Source organism: Petaurus breviceps, unplaced genomic scaffold (genome assembly GCF_028583685.1).
Source record: "Petaurus breviceps papuanus isolate PSGF00001 unplaced genomic scaffold, PetGlider_PUasm1.0 98, whole genome shotgun sequence".
In the NCBI taxonomy this organism is placed as follows: Eukaryota; Metazoa; Chordata; class Mammalia; order Diprotodontia; family Petauridae; genus Petaurus; species Petaurus breviceps.
The window spans coordinates 5452545-5476661 of record NW_027187460.1 but is presented as its reverse complement, the minus strand read 5'-3'; the positions used below and the strand labels follow the sequence as shown (position 1 = coordinate 5476661).

General features: G+C 40.0%; 1 protein-coding gene and 1 long non-coding RNA gene across 9 annotated transcripts in view; one reads left to right on the top strand and one right to left on the bottom strand.

The window, feature by feature from the left end:
• PTK2 (protein tyrosine kinase 2) overlaps positions 1-628 on the bottom strand; it is a 439876-nt gene extending 439248 nt beyond the window's left edge. For 7 of the 8 annotated variants that reach the window (XM_069081220.1, XM_069081223.1, XM_069081221.1 and 4 more), the window contains exon 1: positions 511-628. The gene's annotated coding sequence lies outside the window, so the exon portion shown is untranslated. Of the gene's footprint in view, positions 1-106; positions 299-510 lie in introns of those variants that run through there. The other variant, XM_069081228.1, reaches the window with a different exon arrangement.
• A 52-nt stretch (positions 629-680) lies between these two features.
• LOC138155697 (uncharacterized) lies at positions 681-7633 on the top strand. The gene is made up of 2 exons (XR_011166938.1): positions 681-1037; positions 7243-7633. It is a non-coding gene; the product is annotated as an uncharacterized lncRNA (long non-coding RNA).
• Positions 7634-24117: the final 16484 nt, after the last annotated feature.

Here is a 24117-nt window from a genome sequence, read left to right as displayed (position 1 = left end):
GGGAAGAAGGGATGGGGAATGGGCTGGGGAAGCGCGGTGGGAATGGCAGGCGGAGATGTGGGGCACCAAAGACCGGCGGCGGGCGGCCCTCCTCCCCACCTCTCACCGTGGCACACGCGGCCGCCGGTGCTCCCGGCTCCCGCCGCTCAGCTGAGGAGGAGGAGGAGGAAGAGCAGGAGGCGGCGGCTCCGGGAGTCGGTCCTCCCGCACACGGCATTAAGCCCGCCCGGCCTCGGCCCGTCCCTCCCGGGCAAGGAGAAAGGCGGAAGGCAGGAGCGCCCCCGCCCCGCCCCGCTCGGTCCCGGTGCGAGCTCCCGGCACAGGCTCCGCTGGGCTCGGCGGGCTGGGCTCGCGCCGGCCCCCGCCCCCGCCCCAACCCCCACCCCGAGGTAGCCTCGGGCTGGCCTCGCGGGGCCCGCCCGCCGGCGTCTCCCACCTCCCCCGCCCCCAGCCCGCCGGCTCCAGCGCCCTCAGCCTGGGCCCTCCCCGCACGCCCGGGGGCACACTCACACTCGCTGCCGTTCGCCCGGGTCAGGGGCTCCCAGGCTTCCGACTCAAGACCAAAACCAGCCGGGGGCTCACAGGGCATGCGCTGAGCGGCTCGCGCATGCCCGATATTCCCCCCCCCCCCCCCCCACCTGTTTCCCGTTCCCCGTTCCCTTCTCCTCCCTCCCAGTAGTAATCCCGGATTGGGATCTCCGGTTCCAGGATTTGGGAATGGCCGTGGTTAGGGGGAGGGGAGGAAACGTATGGGAGGAACCAGGACTTGGTGGGGTGGGGGAGAGGGAAGTTGAGGAGGTAGACCCCAAGGGGAGGTGGGTCTAGTTTAGTTTGGGCAGAAAATTGAATCTAGGAAAACTCTAGCTATGCCTAGGTACAAAGAGTAAAGACTTCCACGTTAAGCACAGTTCATAAAATTTTGGAATTGCCTAACAGGAGGAACCTTAGAACGAAGAATGTCAGAGGTAGACGGAGCTTGGAACAAAATATGCCAAGTCTGGAAGTCCAGGACCCCAGAACCTAAAATGCCACTGACAGTAAGTACCTTAAGAACCTAGAACATCAAAATTGGAAAGAACCTTAGAATCTTAGAATGTGAGAAGTGGAATGGATCTTAGAACCAGAAAAAAAGTTAAAACTGGAAGAAAAAGCACAGAATGTCTGAAACAGTAAGGTCTTCAGAACCTAAAATGTCAAATTTGGAAGGGATACAATGTTAGAAATGGAAAGGAGAAAGAAAGGGAAAGGAAGGAAATTTAACATTTGTGAAGAAGGCACTTTACAAATAGTATCTCATTTGATCTTCACAACAACCCTAAGAGGTAGGTGCTATGATTAATCCCACTTTATAGTTGAGAAAATCGAAGCAAGCAGAGATTAAGGAAATTTGCTCAAGATTGCACAGCTAGAAACATCTCAAGCCAATTCTGAATTCAGGTCTTCCTGACTCCAAGTCCAAGGTTCTATCCACTGTGCCATCTAGCACCCTAGAATTCAGAAGCTGAATGGACCTTAGAACATAAGATGTCAGAAATGGAAAAGACTTTATGATATAGAATGCCAGAGATAGAAAAGAACTTGGAATAAAAAGAATGTCAAAATTGGAAGGGCCTTTAGAACATAGAATGGATGAGCAGGAAGAGACCTTAGAACACAAAATGCCAGAGGTGGAACTAAGAGACCTTAGAACCTAGAATGGAAGGGACCTTAGAAAAGGTTAAAAGAGTCTTAAAACACAAAATGTCAAAACTGGAAGAAATCTTAGAATATAGAATGTCAAAGGTAGGAAATACCTTAGAACATAATGTGTCAGCCAGTTCAAATCCCTCTTTTGTATTGGAAAATTTGAACAGATAGATTAGGAAAATCTGCTTTGGGAAAGATAATCAATAAAAGGTGAATTAACGTTTTCTTAGCAGGGTTTTGCTATTGACAGATAAGAAGATAATGTCCCTAAGGATGGTATAGAAGTGAGCACTCTGAATCATAAATCAAAGACATAGATCTGCCCCTAATTTCTGTGAGATTTGGGGGAGCTCACTTTATAATCCAGTAGTTAGAAACTTTGTGAGGGCAAGAGGTATTTTTTTATCTCTGTGTTCCCAGTGCCTAAAACAGGTCTTGGCACGTAACGTGCTTAATACATGAATTAAACTGACATCTCAGTTTCCTTATCTCTGAAGTGAAAGGAGAATCCAAGAGAAAAGGGATAAACACTTGGCCTATTGAAATGGGACAGTTTTGATGCAAAGCAAAGTGAGCAGAACCAGGAGAATTTCTTATACAGTAAAAGCAACATTGTAAGATGTTCAACAATGAATGACTTAGCTCTTCTCAGCAATACAATGTTCCAAGACAATTTCAAAGGACTTGTAATGAAAACTGCTATTCACATCCCGAGAAAGAATTAATGGAGCCTGAATGCAAATTGAAGCATACTATTTTCCCTTTTTAAATTTTTTTTTGTGGGTTTTTTTTCCTCTTGGTCTGTTTCTTCTTTTACAACATGACTAATATGGAAATATGTTTTTAAAAAAAGAAGAAAATTGTAAAAGTTCCCCAAACTAACTCACAAGTTATCTAGCTCTTAACATATGTAATGTTCTACATCCATAGTTCCCTCTTCCATGAAAAAGGGCGAAAGGTGCATTCTCATATGTATTTAGATGAATAGCTTTCAGTTTTGATTTCGCTGTTGTTCTTCCCATTGTTATATCCATTGTTTATATTGTTTCCTTGGTTCTGCATGCTTCACTTTTCATTAGTTCATAAGTCTTTTTTTTTTCAAAATTTTATTTTAGACTCAAACGCCAGAACACAAATATAGAATAGAGAAAAGAAACAAAAAACTGTCATAAACTTAAATATTGGAATTTAAATACAAAGTTAGAAAGAAAAAAAGGCATGTTGTGTGCATAGCAGAACATGAAAGGATTGAAAATGTGTAACAATAAATTTTCATTTCAAGAAAGCCTATATGATAAAAAATACTCATTGTGTTGAGAATTGTTCATCTTTTCTTTGCTTCCTTATAAGTTTTCTTTTTTGTTCTCTGCTGTGCACTTTTTTTACTTTGTTATTTTTTCCCTCCCCCCCCCCCAGGCCACAATAAAGTTTAGATATGTTTCTCTATAGCTATAAATATATACATACCCTCCCCCACCCCCCAGAAGGCTACAATAAAGTTTAGATATGTTTCTCAATAACTATAGATATATACATACACATATACATATATACATACATATAGAGACATATATTTTCCCAAACCTATTCTACTCCTGATCTTTGTTTTCATGTATGTGCATATCTCTTGTTTCCTATCCCTCCATATGTCATTTCTTTTGGCACAAGAATGTTCTATTCTATTTGTGTGCCATAATTTGTTTAACCAACCCCCAAACAACCTATTTAAATCTATCTTTATGTCTTTGCTACTACAAAAAAGTACTGCTATAAAATTTGGGTGTTTGGGGGAAAAAAAAGAAGTGGACAGCTTTTTATGCCATGGTCCCTTCTTTTTTACATACACTTTGGCTAAGGGGCTAAATGAGCAGATTTCCCTCCCCTTACAATCATCTTCTTTGCTCCCACAAACACTAACAGTACTTCACTAGAGTGAGGTGTGGAGATCACCCTGAGTTCACAGAGGCCTTTGAATGAAGTCCAAGCTCTACAAGGTCCTATCAGTATTTTAGAATAAACTTAGTACAGACTGACAACCTAAGTTTGGAGAGAATCATCACCAAGTTGACTGCATGGTTACAATTTTTCAGCCATAATAACCCTTTAAGACCAATATGGAGAACATGAATCTGAAATCACAGATTCCTGAAGTGCTGAAGTGTAAGGATGAGTTGATCAGGTGATTCCCACAGGAACTTCAAGGGGTTCAGAGAATAGTTCACTGAAAGGCCAATTGGCCTGCTTTCCCTACCTCATATTTACAGGCCAGAGTGGGAGAAGAGGGAAGGGAGAGGATTTCATCCATTACCTCCCTCCCAACTGTAGGAGCAATAATATTGATGTACAATGAGAAGCACATGGCTAGGAGCAGTAAAAATGACCTTCATTTCTTGGCTGATTTCTTCTGCTTTTTAATTTCATTTTCTGATCCCAAGCGAGAGACTAGAGCTCCAGAAAATGGACTTTCCACAGTCAAGATATTACATACTTGGTCTGGTGTATTTTCTAGAGCTGATGAGGAGTTGTGGCTAAGAGCTCAGGCATATTTCTTCCTGCTATTCTACCATCTTGGCTCTATATCTAGTCCTTATATTTTAAATAACAAGACAGGTAGAGTAGTATCATATGTTAAGATACATGCATGAGAGAAAACACAGGAACCAAGGGGATAAGTGTGGTGGAAAGCATTTGAGTGAGGATCAATAGAGATAGTATAGGAATAGAAGAATAGGTTAGGAAATAGACCACAAATCTTTTACAGAGAAATGATGCAACACTGAAGGGAGAATTCTTTCATCCACACATACCCAAGTTCTCTCTATACCCCCCCCCCAAAAAAAGCAGTTTTAATCATTTCTAGGATTGATTTATTGATGATGGTATCTTTCATAAAAGGAAAGAAGTAATGAGTAACTTCTTAGTTGTATGTTTGTTTTTTACCAAATCTTTTGTTATAAGACTTGAGAAGAAATGACCCTTCTGGTTAGATAAGGAGAAGAAAGCCAAGCATAGTCTTAACACACACTTCATATTTAAGGAGGACAAATTTTAAAAGTTTCAAAGAGAGGATAGATAAAGGCCCTTGGTGTAAAATTCAGTAGGGGATGTTAGCCCAAGATGGATGAGATGCTTTCAAGAATGAAATTCTAATGACACAAAAAGTAGGAAAAGAGGAAGTTATCTAAAAGACTGAAGTGGAGGCAAAGGAAATACAGCTATCAACTTGAACTTTTATAGGCAGCTAGGTGGTTCACAGCTGGATTTGGAGTCAGGAAGACAGGAATCTGAATACAGACTCTGACACTTATTACCGTGTTTCCCCGATAATAAGACCTATCCCAAAAATAAGCCCTCCCCTTACTGTGTAGGATTCCTCGAAAATACGCCCTCCCCCGAAAATAAGCCCTATTGGGATTGCTACTGTAGTGAAGGTGATCCCCTGCGCTACACGCTACATTACGGTACCCTCTGTATGCACCGTCCCCCCCCCCCCAGGTGAAACACGCCGCGCTCCGAGCTGCATCCAATCAGAGCTGCAGCAGTGAGCATGTCATCCTGTTCTTCCCCAGTGATTTGCTTGCTGGTGCCATTGAGAGCAGTGCCGCGGAGGAGAGCTGAGGCAGGACAACATAAGCCCTCCCCTGAAAATAAGCCCTCTGGTGTTTTTCTTTCCAAAAAAAAAAATAAGACAGTGTCTTATTATCGGGGAAACATGGTAGCTGTGATACCTTGGGTAAGTCACTTAAACTCTGCCTCAGTTTCCTCATTAATAAAATGAAGATAATTGCATTTACCTCATAAGGTTGTTGTGAGGAACAAGTAAGATTTATATATATATATGCATATATATCACATATATAAAACATGCATGTATATATGTAAAAATATATATGTGTATGAGTGTGAATATATGTGTGTATGTATGTAGTGCTTTACAAACCTTAAAGTATTACATAAATGCTTGCTATTATTATGTACACATATAGGTCTTAACAAAATAGATTCAGTAGTTTGAAGGGAAGGCACTAGCAGCTGGGAGGGTAGGGATCAAGAAAAAATATGGAAGTAAGGGGAAATAACAGGATGAATACAAATGCATTGCATCTTACTATAAAAATAACATGAGGGGTGCTAAAGCTCATAATGAGCTGAGACTAGTAAGGCATGCTAAGTACAAGAAAAGGATTTTTTTAAAAGCTATTTTGAGGAAGAGTATCAAAGAAGGTATATGTCTGCTACTCAGGGTATAGGACAATGATAACAGATGATAGAAAGAACATAGGCCTACAACACTTATATTTTGCTTCCTTTTTTATTTCCAAGATGAATAATTATTAAACTGGGATGCACAGAATACATAAGTCTAATAAACTGTTGACACTCATACTTACGTAGGGAGATAGGGAGTACAAAATGCTCTTATTAAGTTTAAATCACTAGGCCCTGATTAACCCTATTTAACCACCAGGTGGCATTACTAGCCAATAACCTGATCCTGTTGAGTCAAAAAAATGATGTGGTTTGGGGAGACCCTCTCCCCAACACATCCCAGAGATATGATAGTTAGGTACTTACTTCATTTTGCTACCAAAAGTGCTAGGAAAGTACCATGTTTCTAAGAAAGTGGGTAAACTTTATCCCCTAGTGCTGTCATTCTCTAAGTGTCCCTTTATACTCACTAAATAGAGGGTATTCATTTCAATGGAATTATCAAACCAGAATCATCTGTGAAACCCCAACCATATGCAAAAACCCACCTCTTCCTTGAATTTGCTATATTGCTCAGTACAGCCTTAGCCATGTGAATTTGGCACAATGAAGTCACTCCCCACAGAATCAGACAGAACTGAATATAGTTATTTTACTCTTGGCATAGAGTAAAGGCAATAAACAGTAAATAATTTTGCAAAATCTATTGAGAGGTTGCTCCGGTCCCCACCCCTGCCACTCCTAGGGCCAGGCAGTTACCAAATGGAATATATACTATTTTGAAACCAGGAGTTAAAAAAATAAACGGTTTAGTTTGTCTAGAATCCCCAAAGTAGTAACTCCTGACAGCAGACAGAGAAATGTGCAATACAATTTGCAATTGATGTTCATTGAATAGTATTAGTTTTGAGTTGAATATTCAGGAATTCCAGACCTCTGATAGAATTGGCATAGATTCAGGATCACTGGCAGGGACTTTCTACTAGACCTTGATATAGCTAGCTCATCATGAGAACAATAGGAATAGACTCAACAGCCGGCCCCAGCAAGGAAAAGCCTGCCACTGCAATACGGTGGTGCATGCTCTCTCTCTGATTTTGACCACAACATCCTTCTCCTGCTATTGAATCTCATCACTTCCTATTCCATGCCTCCTCTATTGCTCCTCTTTCCTGTAACCAAAGCCTTTCCACTCTGCAGTAGGCAAAAGAAGAGAGATGCTATACGAAGGACTAGAATAATTGGTGGGAATGATTTCTGAGCAGATGAGTTTTTAGAGAATGAGAGGGGTGTTTCAGTGCTATAAAAAAGCAACTATTGCCCCTGTGTTTTTTTTTTTTTTTTCAGAAAAAAAAGAAGAGAATAGAGTGTGAAAACTGTGGGCCAGAAAACTTCTCTTCATTACTGGCAAAAATTCAGAATGTACTATTAAATGAATGGTTAGTAAATAACCAGAAAAGGAGATGGTGATCACAGAGGATCAGCATGTCTCCCCCTCCAATCTAGCCAGAACTCAGTTGTTGGCAATACTAAAGGACTACTTTGATCATATTACTTCACATCTCAAAAACTCACATTTGTTTTCAGGGAAGGTCACCACACAAAGGACAGTCTAACTATGGGTCCTGTCTAGGGGGTATTTTGAAACTAGTTCCTACTGGCTTGGGAGAGCATATTGTTGAATTTTCAGCAAGAACATTTGCATGTCAGAAATCAGCAAATACTACAAATCGGGACAACTTTTGCTGTTGTTATTGATTTCTGGGCTTAAGAAAGTGATAGAGAAGATATTAATAATGCATATTAAGCCTAAAAGTATGTCCTGCACATATCTTCTGCCCCAGTTGGTTGTTAACCATGTACTAGAACACTCCTGGTGTAGTCCCACTGAAAGAAGAGGCAACCAATCACTTGTTCAACCTTTTCCCTTCATGAATGGTGGCAGAAAAGGCAAATTCCTTCAAACCCTGCTCTCTAGCACTCCCCACCAGCATCCTGAGGATGAATATGACCCAAGGTATTCACCTGCAGGAGATCCATAAGCTGAAGTGAGGAAATTGAAGGTCTCTAGAGGGAAGAAATGTGCCTCCCCCCCTCCAAGAGTCCTACATGCGTAGTTTTGGATCTCAAAGGCAAAACTCCAAGATGGTTATGGGTCTTTGAACTTGTTAGTTCATACAGCTGGTAAGTATCAGAGCAGGGATTAGGATCTGGTTTTTCTGACTTCAGATCCAGAACTTTTTCTACTATATCATGAAACTGTCATCTTTGTCCTAGCACTCCTATGATCCTATATCTTTCCTTCTTTATAGCTTAATCCCAGAGAAAGTTGTCTATAATTGGCGCTTCCACTTTTCTCTCTCTCTTAAACCCTCTGAAATTTGACTTCTAAGCTTATCATTCAACTGAAGTTGCTCTCTCCAAAGTCACCAGTGATCTCATAATTGCCAAATCCAGTGGCACTTTCTCATTCTTCATCCTTATTGATCTCTCTGTAACCTTTGACACTATTGAGCCTCCTATTGGAAAATCTCTGCTCTCTAGCTCTTAGCACAGTGCCTGCTGTTAGTAGGTACTGGTTCTCCTTTTTTGCTGGATCCCCATAGCTTTCTAACCATAGTTGTCCCTTAGGGTTCCATCCTGGGCCCTCTTCTCTTCTCCCTCTATACTACTTTACTTGGTGTTCTTATCAACTCCCATAGACTTAATCACCATCTCTATGCTCATCATTCTCAAATCTACCCATCCAGTCTCAACTCTCTACTGACCTCCAATCTCACATCTCCAACTGCCTTTTGGACATCTTGAGTTGGATGTCCAGTAGACATCTTAAACTAAACCTGGCCAAAACAGAACTCCTTATCTTTCCCTCTAAGCCCTTTCCCCCTCCACCTTCCTGATTACTATACAGAGCACCATCATCCTACTTCTTAGCTCACAACCTACAAAGCATGCTGGACTTTTCACTATCTCTCACCTCTCAAACCCAAGCTGTTGCCAAAGGCTATAGATTTCACTTTTGTAAAGCCTCCTAAATATGCTCCCTTCGCTCCTCTGATACTACCGTAACTCTAGTGTAGGCCCCATCACCTCATGCCTGGACTATTGCAATAGCCTGCTAGTGGGTCTGCCTGCCTCAAGTCTCTCCCCACTCTAATCTATCCTCCATTCATCCATCAAAGTGATTTTCCTAAAGTTCAGGTCTGATCACATGTTCCCTATTGTCACCAGGATCAAATACAAAATCATCTGTCAGACATTCAAAGCCCTTCATAACCTAACCTCCTAATTTTCCATATTCTTCAATCCAGTCACTCTCCTAGCTGTTCTACAAACAAGACACTGCATTTCTTGGTTCTGGGTATTTTATCTAGCTGTCCCTCATGCCTGGAATGCTCTCCCTCCTCCACTCTGACTACTGACTTCCTTGCTTTCTTTTAGATGCTAACTAAAATCCCATCTTTTACTAGAAACCTTTCCTGGTCCCTCTTAATTTCTGCCCCTTCTCTTTGTTAATTATTTCCTACTTCATTTTCTATTCTTTTGAGAAGGCAAACTAGGCCATCTTTTACCTCAATTCTTACCTAGCCTTTAACTACTGAATGAGTGTTGCCTCAGACAAACTGAGACCTGGGAAATACCTTACCTTAAAAAGGCTCCCACCACCTCCTGGACCACTGGCAGGTGTCCTGACCTATGTCTTGCCACTGGACTCCAAATAACTCTGAAGGAGAGAGTGAAGCTGATGACTTTGCATAGCCCTGCCTCACTTAAATCCAATTCACTTGCAAGTCAAGATATCACCCTCCTGATTTCATTGGTCCTCTTCAAGAATGAAAGATGAATAACAACAATTTCCTATTGATCCTATATATAGCTTGCTTTGTGTAGATAAATATATGTATTTGTTTGTATGTATATGTATAGATTTGTGTGCATGTTGTTTCCCCCGTTAAATTGTAAGCTCCTTCAGGACAAGGCCTCTTTTGTGTATCCCTAAGTGCCTGGCACACAGTTGGTGCTTAGCAAATGTTTATTGATTGTTTGATTGACATTTATACATTGTGTGACCTTGGAGCAAACCATTTAATCTCTCTGGGCCTCAATATTGTCATTGTATGAGCTAGATAATCTCTATGGTCCTGTCCAGCTCTAAATTTTTTTCTCTTCCTTTTCTATATTAGATTTCTCTATCCTAAAGCCTTAAGTACCTAGTGGGTAAGAAGGTATGGTCCATATTGAAGAGTTATCATCAAGATTAGAGAGGGAAATAGCATTCCAGATCTTCTTTTCAACTTTTAACTCAAGATGTTTGCCTCAGTCCATTTTTCCCCATTTTGAAACAACTGAGGAATTCATGGTTATTCCACCTGACATATTGCCTTTTTATATTATTGTTAGTCTTAATATCTGACTGTTTTGCTACTCCTGTGATTTCATTTATGTTTTGGCTTGAGGTAAGCTCTTTTTCATCTTATCTAGTTTGATGACATTGTATTTTATTAGGCTTGTGAGAGAGCCTCCCCCCACCTTTTTTAAAAAGCTCTTTAAGCCAAATCAAGTGGTATTTTATAACCTTCAACAGATAATTAATGCGTGTGACAACCCACAGGCATTTAACAGACATTAGCAACCGTTGAAGGAGGAGCTTATAAGCGCTGAACCACAAATAAATTGCTAAAAAAAGAAAAAAGAAAGAAAATGCTTGCATTTAACTCCCTCCATGGGAGAGTATTAGCACTCTGCAGTTGTGATTCATTATGTCCCTGTTTGCATAACCCTAAGTTTAGGGTGGGAAAACTGAGGCATTCAGGACTTCATTTGACAAATATTTATTATGCTCTATATGTTCTCAGAGCACTGTTCTCAGTGCTGGAAAATATACAAAACTTAGATGAAACAGCCCTACCTTCATGGAACCTATAATCTAGTAAGGGGGTAAGTCAACAGAAATGTTTATGATACACAATATTATATGAGAAGTGCATCAGAATGGTGCAAAGTGCTTTGTGAGGTTTGAGGGTGAAGATCATTATTGACTGCAGGGTCAGAAGTTTTACTAGAAGAAGTATATCATTTGAGTTGAACTTCAAAGGACAGTATTATGTCCTTTCCACTACATCACAGTGCCTCCATTCTCTCCTCATTGTCTCTTCCATCAGCCTCTTCTTTACTCAGGTGGCCACCATCCTAATTCCGGTCTATCTCACCTCTTAACTAGACTTTCAAAATAGTCTCCTAATTGGACTCCTTGTTCCACATCTCTGCCTTTCTCCAATCCATCCACCAGAAAGCTGCCAAGGTAATATTCCTAAAGCACAAATTTGACCACATCATTCCTCACTCACAAAGCCCCAGTGGCTCTCTGTTTCCTCTAGTATAAGATACAGGTCCCTCTGATTCACTTTTGAAGTTCTTCACAATCAGGCCCCAGCTAATCTTTCAAAATGAAAAACTCATTTTTCCTCCTCACATGCTCTCCATTCAGCCAACCCATCCTACAGTTCCTCATAGATTGCCTTTCATCGCCTTCCTTTAGGCTTTCGCATAGACTGTCCCCATGTCTGGAATGTTCTCTCCCCACATTTCTGTCTCTTGGAAACCCGAGTTCCCTTCAAGGCTCATTTCAAATGTTATGTCTTTTAAGGGACCTGTCCTGATTTCACCCATAAGTACTCTACTTGATCTTTATGAATTTTTGTGTATATCCTGTATTTACTTCTCTGTGAAGATGTATAAACTCTTTGTGGACAAGGGCCGTTAATTTTTGTCTTCAGATACCTAGCACCTAAAGTGCCTGGAGCATGGTAGGTACTACTGATTGTTGCCATCACCAAAAGTTTGGTGATTGATGGCATTTTGCCTACAATGATAACCAAGGTCAATATTTCCTAGGACCACAACAGACAGAGAATTGGAAGAGATCTTAGAGATCCTCATTTTACAGAAGACAAAATGAGGTCCAAGAGTACAAATCCAAAGTTATAACTTGGAAGTGACCATGCTGGGTCTAGATCCAAGTTCTCCTGAATCAGTTCTCTGTGTTCTCCACTACCTAACAGGTAGGGTAGGAGTAAAGGAATAGGCTTCAACCATAGCTCATCCTGCTCTTCACGTTCTATCCTAGAACCTATCTGCTCCATGTCTTTGTAGTACTCATTTCATTCTTATGGGAGAAAATGAAAATCATAAAAAAGTTGTCTTGGTTTAGTTTTCCCCAAAAGTCACAGTCTCACAAAACAATATTTTCCTCATATAAGACTAGCTTAAAGTAAAATATATGTATATGTATATATAGGTATATGTACATATGTGTGTATATTTGGTCCCCTGAAAAACACAATCAAGCATTACTGTAAAAATATTGCATTTTGGAGATACTGTCTAACCAACCACACTATGTGTTCTGCCTTTACAACACAAGTTATAAGTAAATGGTAATAACTATTAGTGATAGCTAGCATTTATATATCGCTTACAAATGTCATCTCATTTTATCCATACAACCACTCTGTAAGGGAGGTGTTATTATCTCCATTTTATATATGAGAAAGCTCAGGCTAACAGACTTGCCCAGGATCAAACAGCTGGTCTGAAGCCAGATTTGAATTCAGGTCTTCCTGACTCCAAGTGAAGTACTTACTCTATCTACCCTGCCACAAATGATTACATATACAACTGTTACATAGAGCAGAAATGTCACACTCACAGCCAGTCCAAGCCTGTGTAATTAGGAAGTGTTTAACAAAATAAGCAAAAATACAATGCAACATATTGTTTGTTTTCCAAGCCAATATGCAGTTGCTGGAATCTATTTCTATTTGAGTTTGACACCACTGACACAGAAAATCATGGAATGTTAGATCTAGAAGACATCTTTAAGGTGAGGCATAGTGGGAAAAAAAGATCTGGATTGAGAGTATAGATCACTAATATCAATCAATCGATCAGTAAGCTAGTATTAAGTGCCTACTATGTGTCGGGTATTCTGATAAGTGCTAGAGATATAAAAACAAAATGACACATTCCCTGCATATCAAGCATTTACTTTCTGGGAGGGGAAGAAGAGAAGAGGGAAGTGAAGGAAGAAGTGAGACTATATGTATACAAAAATCTATATATAATATACATATATTTATATATACAGACATATATACACATATACATTTACATGCATATACAAAAAGATACCAGATTAGTACAGTAGAATGAGTGCTGAATTTGGAGGCAAGAGGACCTGGGTTCTAATCCCAGCTTGCTATTTTTGTGACTTTGGGAAAGTCATTTAACTCCTTTAAGTCTCAGTTCCTCATCTTTAAGGTGAGGAATGAAGGAGTTACACACGGTTACCACTAAGGTTTCTTCCAGTTCTAAATCTGTGGTCCTATGACCTACAGTTCTAATTTTTACCAGGCGTAGTATTAGAAGCTAGAAGGATCAGGAAAAGCTTTGAGTAGAAGGTATTATTTGAGCTGTGAAGTTAACAAGGAATTCTAAGAGGCAGAGATAAAGAGAGAGTGTGCATTCCAAGCAGGGAATAATAGTACAGAGGATGGGGATGGGAGGAGTGCCATGTGAAAGGAACAGCAAGAATACTCCTCTGTCTGCACTGCAGAGTGCAGGAAGGGGAGTGACATAGAACAGGAAGCTAGACTGGGCCAGGCTGTGAAGGGCATTAAAAGCCAGAGGGATTTCTATTTGATCCTAAAGGAAATAGAGAGCCAGGGCTAGTAAGTTTTGGTGTTGGACTTTGAATGCAGGTCTTCTGGTTGACTTCTGAGGGCCGATGTTCTTTTAATCATAGCATGTTCTATAAACTTGATGATAAGAATGTGTATTGGTGAAAATATCCTCATTCATATAGATTTTTTTTAATCTTTTTAAAATTTTTGACTTGAATACTAAAACATAAAAAAGAAACATTATAAGCGTAAATATTAAAACTTAAATGTAAAATAAGAAAAGAAAAAAGTCATGTGCACAGCAGAACATGAGAGAAGATTAAAAATACATAGCAATAAATTTCCATTTCAATATTCCATTTCAAGCCTATATATTAAATACTGCATATTGTGTGAAAAGCTGTTCATCTTTTCTTTACTTTCTTTTGTTCTCTGCTGTACACGTTTTACTTTGTTCTTTTCTTCGCCTTCCTCCCCCCCTTACCTCCTTCCCTAGGCTGCAATTAAGCATGGATATATTTATATGTAAATATTGATAGCCTTGTTTTGAAATCATTGGCATAGGACCAACTTTATAAGGGTCAAGTAAACTCTGTTCTCTCCTCAGTAGGCAATCACCACATCATCTTAGGATCATAGATATAGAACTTGGAAATTACATTAGAGAATTTTTAGTCAACTCAAATAACTTAGCCATGGTGGAAATGTCACAAACGGTAAGCATTTATTAAGCTTCTACTATGTTCTAGGCCTATACTAGTCAAAGAGGACACAAAGATAAAATTTGTGAAAATAGCCCCTGTCTTTAAGGAGCTTACACTCTAGCTGTGGGAGACAACATATACACATATAGGTATATTTAAAAATAGATAGAAAATAGACTGGCCAAAGAACTGGGTAAGAGTCAGAGGTTGGAATCTGAGCCCTGGGCTGTTGATGTATGACCTAAGGCAGGTCACTCCCTTCCTTGCACCTCCATTTCCTCTTCCATAAAATGTTGGAGGATAGACCCGATGATCTAAGGTCTCTTTTGATCTAACATTTTATAAATATCAGCAAAGGATGATGTTTAATCTGTTACGGGCTACTGACAACAAATCATTTGAATTATTTTGCAGACAATACCTAAAGAGAATTCCTTCCTACCCACCCCACCCCCCAGACTGACTTACAGTTGCATTTATATTTCTAGGACAAACAAATTGCCAAGGCCTGGGTATTAAAAACCAGCTGACATTTCACATGGATAATCCTAGAGCCCTTGAGCCATAAAGGGACCTGTATGAGCAAAATACAAAGGCAATTCATCCTGTCAGAAGCAGACTTGACAAATGAATGCTTGTAGTGGACAACTAAATTTTTTTTAAAAAGATACTAAATTAGAATAATCACAAAGGACAAGGCCTCTGCAAAAAGAGAGATAATGGTCTAGAAAAGAGTGGGAAAAGATATGAGATGCACTGCTGTAGCATCTCAACCACAGAAGTGACCACCTGCTGTAAATGGGGGAGGGGAAAGGCTCTATTTTAATAAATGAAGATGTTTACATTTCTCAGTGAGGGAGGCAGATCACAAAAAAATAGAATCATTTTGTAAGGGATATGTCAATGCATATTTCTTTTATTTCAATGATGTGATAAATAGAGGGGCTTTGCATGCAAATAAAAGCAGTCAGTTACATTTGTCTCCTAAGAAACCTGCTTTATGACTTTGTTATGCCTATGTATGATGCCTTGCACAGAATGAGCATTCTCTAGACCTTATAGCTTTTTCTAGTCCATAAGTAAACCAAGAACCTTTTTTGGAGGGCTTTCTTCCTGAAGTTGCATCATAGTAGAAAAAGTCCACGAATCTGAACAAAAAGACCTAGGTTCAGGTCTTATTCTACCCAAAGCAGTAGAACAAGGTCAAGTAGCTATATAACATCAGAGTACTCACTTCATCTCTCCAAGCCTCAGTTTACAAATCTGTGCTTCAATGCTTCAATGGATTGAAGATCTCTGTTAAGGAAGAATGCAAGGATTTGTTGGAGGGGTGAAGTTAAAGTCAACCTGGGGCAGAACAGTGGTGTAAAGCAAAATTGATTAGGTACCAGGGTAATTGAAAAATGTGGAGATTCCAGAGGCTCAGACAAATAGGAAGACAAGTTCCTAGGATAGGAATTGAAGGCCAAAAGAATCCATATTAGATGAAGATGCCAAAATGTGAGGAGTATCAGGAATTTTAACCATTTTTTAAAACTCAGTTTGACAATATGTGCAAGGCACTGGAGATCCAAAGATAAAAATGAGATGGTCCTTGCTCTTGAAGAACTCATGTTCCCTGTGGCTATGGTCTTTTGCTTATAGATGCTTCCCTGTCTCTAAGGTCATGATTATGTGTGAGTTTTGCTTCTTCCCATCCCACCTATTGGTCCATATAATCTCAGTTATATAAATGCTCCCTCCATGGGAGACCCTATCCACAACCTCTTATCCATCTTTATCCCTGTCTTTCCATGAATAATAATATATAATAGCTTTCATAAGGGTTAGCATGAATATAGAGCTTTAAAGTTTAAAGATGTTTTGTATATGTTAACCCATTTGATCTTCACAACAACCCTATGAGGGAGGTGTTCATTTTACAGGTGAAGGAACTGACCCTGAGAGAAGTGACTTGCCCAGGATTCCACAGCTAAGTGTCTGAGGCAGATTTTGGACTCAGATGTCCATTGCTTCACCTATGAAAAGAATGTCATCTCATTTTATCTTCACAGCAACTCTGGGAGGTAGGAGGTACTGTTATTATTCCCATGCTGTGGCTAAGAATACTAAAACAGACAGAGATCAAGTGACTTGCCTAGGTCACATAGCTAGTGAATGGCTAAGACAGGATTTGAATTCAGGTCTCCTTGAAATCCTCCAGAGAGAATCTACCCAAATATGTTGGAAATCTTTCTTTTAATATTTTATGGGCATTCATGTAATACTGCAGCTATCTATATATTGCCCATTATCCTTGCTACATGACCAACCCAACTCCTTTTCTGCTCACTTATGTTCTTGATGATGTCATGCATGTCCTTGATCCTCTTCTGAGAGAACCAGAAAATATTTCTCAATTTGATTGTCTATATGCATGCAAGATGTCATTCTGTATCATTGCTTCTTATTTCTGACCTCTACTTTTTGTTTGCAGAATCATGGTTGAAAAATTTTCTATAAACTGAATTTCTGCTCTAGTTGAACAGGAACCTAAGATTTGCTATATTAGCAGGAAAAGCATTAGTTACAGTACAGATTAATTGGGCAAACATGATTAATCCAGCAAAGCATGTTATTGATGAAGATGATAATCCTATTTGCAGAAAAGGAAATGCCAGGGAGAAAATAGTTAAGAATTGTTTGCTTCCGGGAAGACTCTCATCTGGGCTGCAGCATGCTAAGCAACCGTTAAATAGTGAATAGAAAGAAGGCACAAGAGACAGGTCATGCTGAAGCATGTGTGGGTGGTTCAGCCTTGGCCTGTGTTCCTGGAGACGGAAATGACTAATCTAATATCAAAATACATGTACTACTGCTAACAAATCTAATAAACATATGAAAACAAACAAAAATCAGAAATACAGCTATAAACAAAAGCTAGCAGAAAAATAATCAATCATACCACAGAAGCAAGAAGAAGAGCAGAAACCCTGGACTGCAGGACTTAAAAAGGATTACCAAATGGTTTAAATGCACATACTAGTTCACATACAACCAGGGCTATGGTTGGGGGCAGTGTGTGTGTGTGTGTGTGTGTGTGTGTGTGTGTGTGTATGAGGGCAGAGAGTGGCTTTGCCCATGGGAACCAAAATTGTGAGGCTCCTCAGATAGAGTTCAAGATCTATATTAAGAAAAGTTGGTTTTTAAATCTTGTCTCTGGTCCTCTTGTGTGACTCTGGGCAAAACTCAACTTCCTTAACCTTCTATTTCATTTTATTTAAAATGTAGATAATAATCCTTCCTGGATTATCTACCTCAAAAGGTTGTTTTTTGGAGACTCAAATGAGAACATCTATGTATATGCCATGGCCCAGGTATCTCTGAAGGCTAGGATCATGTGGTCCAGATTTGATCCTGGATTCTGAACCCAAGGAAGTCTCTCTCTGTCTTTGTTTAGTTTCTCTTCTCCTGGTTTTACTCCAGGAAAATTTCTTGAATGTACTCATGGTCCACCAAATGTGGGTAACAAATACAGAAAACATATAGAGAACTCAAGTAACTAATTATCTACTCCTTCCAACCTTCCCCATCCCCACCCTTTTCCCTTGCAAAGGGTACTAAACTAGAATTTTCCATCATGGCAACTCTTTGACTTACTGGTGAGTCCCTCTTTCTAGACAGTCCTACACAATCCCTCCCTACAATTTATAGTACCTCTCTGTGCTTCAGATTTCCCCTGCAAGGTAAGCATGCATTGGAGGATGCTAATCAATCAGTCCCCTTCCCACTGAACCTTTACTGTTTAAATAACTCAGTTTGCTCTCCCAGTAGAATAATACACAGGAATGAGGCAGATGATACTCTTTTTTTCTTCAAGAAGCATGTTGCATCAAGAAATCCTTTTCTCTCTCTAAATGGTCTAAACCCTCCAAGTCTTGAATTTGGTAATTGATGGTCTTAGAGTTATCCATAGAGGTAACTCCTGAAGGCTATACAGGAAATCTCTCTTCTCTTGCTAAAAGGCTAGATTCTGGGATCCTGCTGCTTAGGGAATTCAAAATTCTCCACCCTTTTCCTCCTACATAGGAGGTGGGCTATACCCTTTCAGGGTGTAAGCAAGTATATCCACCTCTGCTGTGTGCTTCTGCTGCAAGTTATCTTGAACTGTTTTGGGGAGGAGGAACCAACTGGGAACCATGGGCACTGATTTCCATCCACTCTTCCCCCCACACACACACCTCCACAGAATGTGGGTCTGTTCTGCTGCAAATTGCTGTTTGTTCAAAGTAAGTGAGAGGGAAAGAGGAAAAGAGAGAAGGAGAGGAAGAGAGAAAAGAGAAAGAAAAAAAGAGGGGGGAAAGGAAAGGGAGAAAAAGAGTCAATCTGTTAGTTCACCTTTAAAGACCACAAAGGAAAGTCTAACAACAATCCATTCTCCTGTGCCTTAGCCTATCCCAGGACTGCCCAGGAGACAGTTCCAGGTACTGTTGACAAGTCAGAATAATTTCCTACATCCTCTAAGCAAGGTACCAGTAGACATGGGAGATGATCCCAGATGCCTCCAAACAAAAGATAGGGTCCTATAATCCCATCAAGGTGATTGGGTATTAGAGGTTTGGCTATAATGCCAGCACTCTCTTAGTTTAGGCTCAGTTTTTGAAACCAAATAAGTCACTCACAAGTTAAGGATTATTTAATGAAAGGAAATTTACCTTGCTGTCATCAAACAGCAAGTGTATGTAACAAGGATTACAATGTTCTTTAGCTTATCTGAATTCTGATGCTCTTTGCTTCTATATGGAAACGTATTTGATCACTATGTCATCAGGGTATGGCAACTTTTATAGTCTTGGGCACCCACCAAGTCTGAGAAGCCTAGACTGAGAAGCTATATAGGCTGGGATTTTTTATGTCCTTAGATGACCAGGAAACTGCATCAAGGAAGCTGAGGCCAATCAGGTACCTGGAGTAATTTTGTCTTCTTTTTAGGTAAAGCCTCCCTATACTGTGGGTAGAAAAAAAGAAGCTGCATCAGGGAAATGTTGGTCCTCTCACTTTGGGGGAAGCTATCAAATTGATCAGACACTTCCTTGATCAACCTAGTTTGTATATATAAAATGCTTTGGAAACTATAAATCATTATTGTTAATTAAATTATTTTTTTTAAGATTGCACACATCTTAAATTGGTTACATTTAAATTTTGACACTGTCTTTGCTCCTTCAGTAGCTGTAGAAACAACTGAGCTTTGCCCCTAGTTAGCAAGAATAATTAGTTAGAGTAGGAAACTACCAGATGGCTCATTTCCTTTCATATCCCCCCATCCCTCTGGTGACAGCACATCAGATGAGCTGGTCCCTGCCAGGCAGCACTCTCCCCAGAAGCATCCTGGCATTGTCTCATAGACTCTTCTATAGGAGACAGTCTCAATCTCCCCTTCCTAGGTCAATGTCTCAGATGGTATCTCCTCCCACTCAAGTGGGAATTGTGGGTAAGGGTTAAGTGCCAGCGATGTGCCAGACCCTGTTCTATGCACTTTCAAAATATTATCTCATTTGATTCCCACAAAAAACACTGCAAGATATGTAGTGTTGTTAGCCTCATTTTACAATTGAGGAAATTGAGGCAGAGATTAAATGTCTTGTTCAGTGTCACACAGCCAGTAAGTATCTAGGGCTGTATTTGAACTCAGTTCTTCTAACTCTAGGCCCAGCACTTTGTCCACTACACCCCCTAGTTGCCCCTAAAATGAATTTAACTAAATATTTCTTGTATGTTTATATCAGGAATTACAAAGTTGTTTTGTTGATGCATTTCATGCCGTTTACCCCAAATACCGAAATGACTAATGATACTTCTATGTACAATCCACTTTTGTGTACTGTTTTGAGGTCTATAAAGTTCCTAACATCAACTCTGTGAGTCAGGTAAGGTAGTGTTTACTCCCCATTTAACTGATGAAGAGACTGAGGATCAGAACTAATTTAAATTCTTATAGGTAGTAAGTGTAAAGATAGAAAGTCAATAGATTGTGGTCAGATAAGGAGCTTTTAGAATGCTTGAAGGTGGAGGTGTCACAGTTGTGGGTGATAGCAAGATCAAGAGTGTGACCATCTTTGGGGATGGCTGAGGTGAGAAGTAAGTTATAGGAAATAAATAGGCTGAGGACCTGAACAACTAGGGATCTGAGGTCAAGTCAGAATGCACATTGAAGTTCCCTCGTATGATGTCAAGAGGTGACAAGAAGAGAAGGAACTGTCCGGTACTGAATTCATTGAGGAAGGAAAGGATGTGAGACCTGGAGTTCTGTAGACAACACCCACTAGGATTCTGATTAGGTAGAACACATGGATTATAGGGACCTCAAAAGAGGATTAAGAGATGGAGTAGAGGGAGAACCTGGAAGTGGCAATGGGAAGCAAAGAGTTTTCCAATCTTAACCAGTGATCCAAGGAGAATGAATGAAGGTACGGCCAGTACTGGAAAGAGTGGCCAGGATGACTGTGTCATTGGGGGTATCCGGGTCGTAATGATAGCTAGAAGATGGAAGCAATGGGAAAAGAAAATATTTAAGATGAAGAAAAACTTTCTTGTCTATTAGAACAGACATTCTAGATGGTACAGTGCAAGGGGTATGGGACTTTGGGGTGGAAGGGTTAAGAGGGATAGAAATAATGGGTAGGGATGGGAAATGGGGTTTGAGTGTTGGCCTCCCATAGGGGTTAAGAATCTGTGTGAGATATTATCGGGTGTATGTTCATCATTGAGTGGAAGATGCCACTCCCCTTTCCAGAAGAGCTTAGAGAGCAGGAAGAAGATATTCAGCATCAGATAAAAAGTAAATCAGATATTAATGCTTCTTCAATGTCATTTCCACTGATAAAAATCATCTCAGTTTCTGATTTTAAACCATATGAGAGCTCCAAGGACTTCAGTGGCAAGAACTTTCTCTTCCAATCTTCATGGCTTTTATATAACAATGCACTCTATATAAATTATCTCATTTGATCCTAATAACAATTCTGTAATGTATGGAGTAGGGTAGGGTCTTAGACCTCACTGGTCTATATCATCTTACTCTGGCATTCAACTTTTTTTCAGAATCAAGTCAGGGAACTTTGACTTTGGCCTTTTATGAGATTTCATTGATCTCTTAAGTCCAACTTGAGACACCAGTCTTCTTAACTTTTTTGATTTCAAAACCCACGTGAATTTCTGGTTTCTGAGATCAATTCATTCTCTATTTTTATGACCTTCCCCTTTATTTTACTGCTACCTCTGAAATAGGAGGATGTACAGTCCAAAAAGAGCTAGTCTTAGGGACAAAAGGCCATGTAGGATTCAATTCAGCAAACATTTATTAAGTACCTACTATATGTAAAAAGGACAAAAAGACAGAAAAGAAATAGTCCTTTATCTGGAGAAATTTTCATTTTGTTGTGGAAAGCAGCATTTCTCTCTCTCTCTCTCTCTCTCTCTCTCTTTCTCTCTCTCTCTCTCTCCCCTTTCCTCTCCTCTCCATTCATACACACATTTATATCTATAAGATATATACAAATTAATTAAAATTATCAAATGAAATAAATTTGCAAATAATTTAGTACAGTACTGTTATAATGTGGACATTTAACAAATGTTTATTCCCTTCTTCTCACGTTCTCTTCCCTCTACAATGTAATTTGGGGAGATTGGAACTAGTACTTAGGAAAGAGGGGCAGGAGAGGTTTCATGTAGGAGATGACAGTTGAAATGAATTTTGAAGAAAAGTAGGAATTCCAAGATGCAGAAGTGAGGAGGGGGTGTTCAGGTACTCCATGCATCTCCAGCCTGTGCCAAAACATGGAAACCTAAAATGGAATATTATATGTGAGGGACAAACTTTATTGCAAACTCTAAAATATTATTATTGTGGTTGCTGTTATTCTTACTTTTATTGTCCTCATTTTTCAGATAAAGAAACTGAATCTGAGACAGGGTGATCAAAGTCGGATAGCTAGTAATTGCCCATTGCAGGATGCAAGAGTTGAAGATGACTGTGAGGTTACAAACTTAGGCGACTGGAAGGATGTAGGTCTCTTGCTCTCCTGCAGCCACAAGTGCTAGTGCTCCTTTCTGCCTTGGAACTGAGATCATGGCCCCTACTACCTTGCCAGTAACCACAAGCTCTCTTTTCCCCTTTGAAACTGTGACCAGGCTCCTACTCTCCTGTTACCACAAGGAACTGCAACCCAGAACTGTGTATGGGCAATGCAATAGGGTCCAGCACCAGCAAAGGGTCCCCTGTGATCTCTTTCTGACCAGTTGTCTGACCCCCTTACCATGTACTGAGTGAGAGTCCCCAAAACTGCTGTTGCCACTGATGCTGCTGTCCCCAGGGCCTGCTATTGGCATGGCCACGTAACCTGCACTGCGCTCCGTGCCAGACCACCACGCCAGTTTGTTAGACCTTTCCTGCCAAACTCCTAAGTTGCCTTGGTCTAGATCGTTGTTTTACCCCAACCTTTTGTTGGCTCTGCTATTTCAGAATTTAATTTGAGGTGTTATTTTAAAATTGTTTAGAAGGGAACTGGGGAGAGTTCAGGTGATTTCCTGTCTCTGCTTCACCATCTTAGCTCTTCCTCTCCCCATCAGAACTTAGTACCACTTACCTTGTCCCTATGAAGAGCATAAATGACTTTGTCCAGTGAAGTGTTATGAAATGACAGAGCTGGAAGAAACCTCAGAGTCCATACAGTCTGTTCCCCTAAACTTACAGATGAGGAAACTGAGGCCCAAAGAGAAGGATTTTGCCTCTTTAGGCACATCTCTTTCTCCCAAGCTAAATGTTGAAAAGGTTTTTCCAACCTGCTGAGTAGACCACCACTCCTCAAAGTCTCCAAATTACCTCTACAGCCAGAAGGACCTCTTTCTTTTTAAAGTTCCCTTCACTAACCTTTGATGTTCTTGGGCAGTATCTGTGCCCACAGCAACAATAGCTCACATTTATGTAATGTGTTACAACACACTTGCCTTATAACAACCCTGTGAGTAAGTAATGCTAATATTATCCCCATTTTACAGATGTGGAAGATGAGGCTCAGGGATCATACCCAGGATCACACACCTAATGAATGGCAGACCTGAGATTTTAACCCAGGTATTTTGACTCCTAGTCCAGTGCTCTTTCTATTATACCATACAATGCTTTATATCCACACCAACAGTTCCCTATTTTTTTTTTTTAGTAAAATAATCCTCCTTTTAGTTTCAAATATTTTAAAGACCCTCCCCATGACAGCGGTAGTATTATTAGTATCCATTGATTAAGAAAATGCATGCTGACAAAAAGCAACTGTGATTCAGCAATGCTTTTAAAAGAATCTGTTTTTTTAATCACAAGCATCACAAATGCACACACATACATTTAAAAATAGTAATACATATACGTGGGAAGCATAATATTGATTCCATCTGCAGAAGATATGTTTGCTTATTCACAAAGTCATTGCATTAACTTCATAACTGCCTCAGGGGTCCTGGGCTCAGAGGCTGCACAACAACCACAACAACGATAGCTAGCATTTATATAGAGCCTTAAGTTTAGCTTTAGTGTTTTAAATATGTTATCTCAATGCTGAGCCCCACAAAGTGGGGGAGGGGGTTGGAGGGAGAGAGCTTAGACTTAGAGGTGTGAGGATGTGCTGGGAATTTTCATTGTGATCAATTATACCCTGAAAATCATCAAACAGTACAAATTAGGGCTTGATTTATTATTTTGTTGATTTTTAGACTTAAAGTGATGGAGAAAATGTTAATAATTTATAAAAATTAAAAAATTTATAGCAGCTCTCCTTGTGGTGGCAAAAAACTGGAAA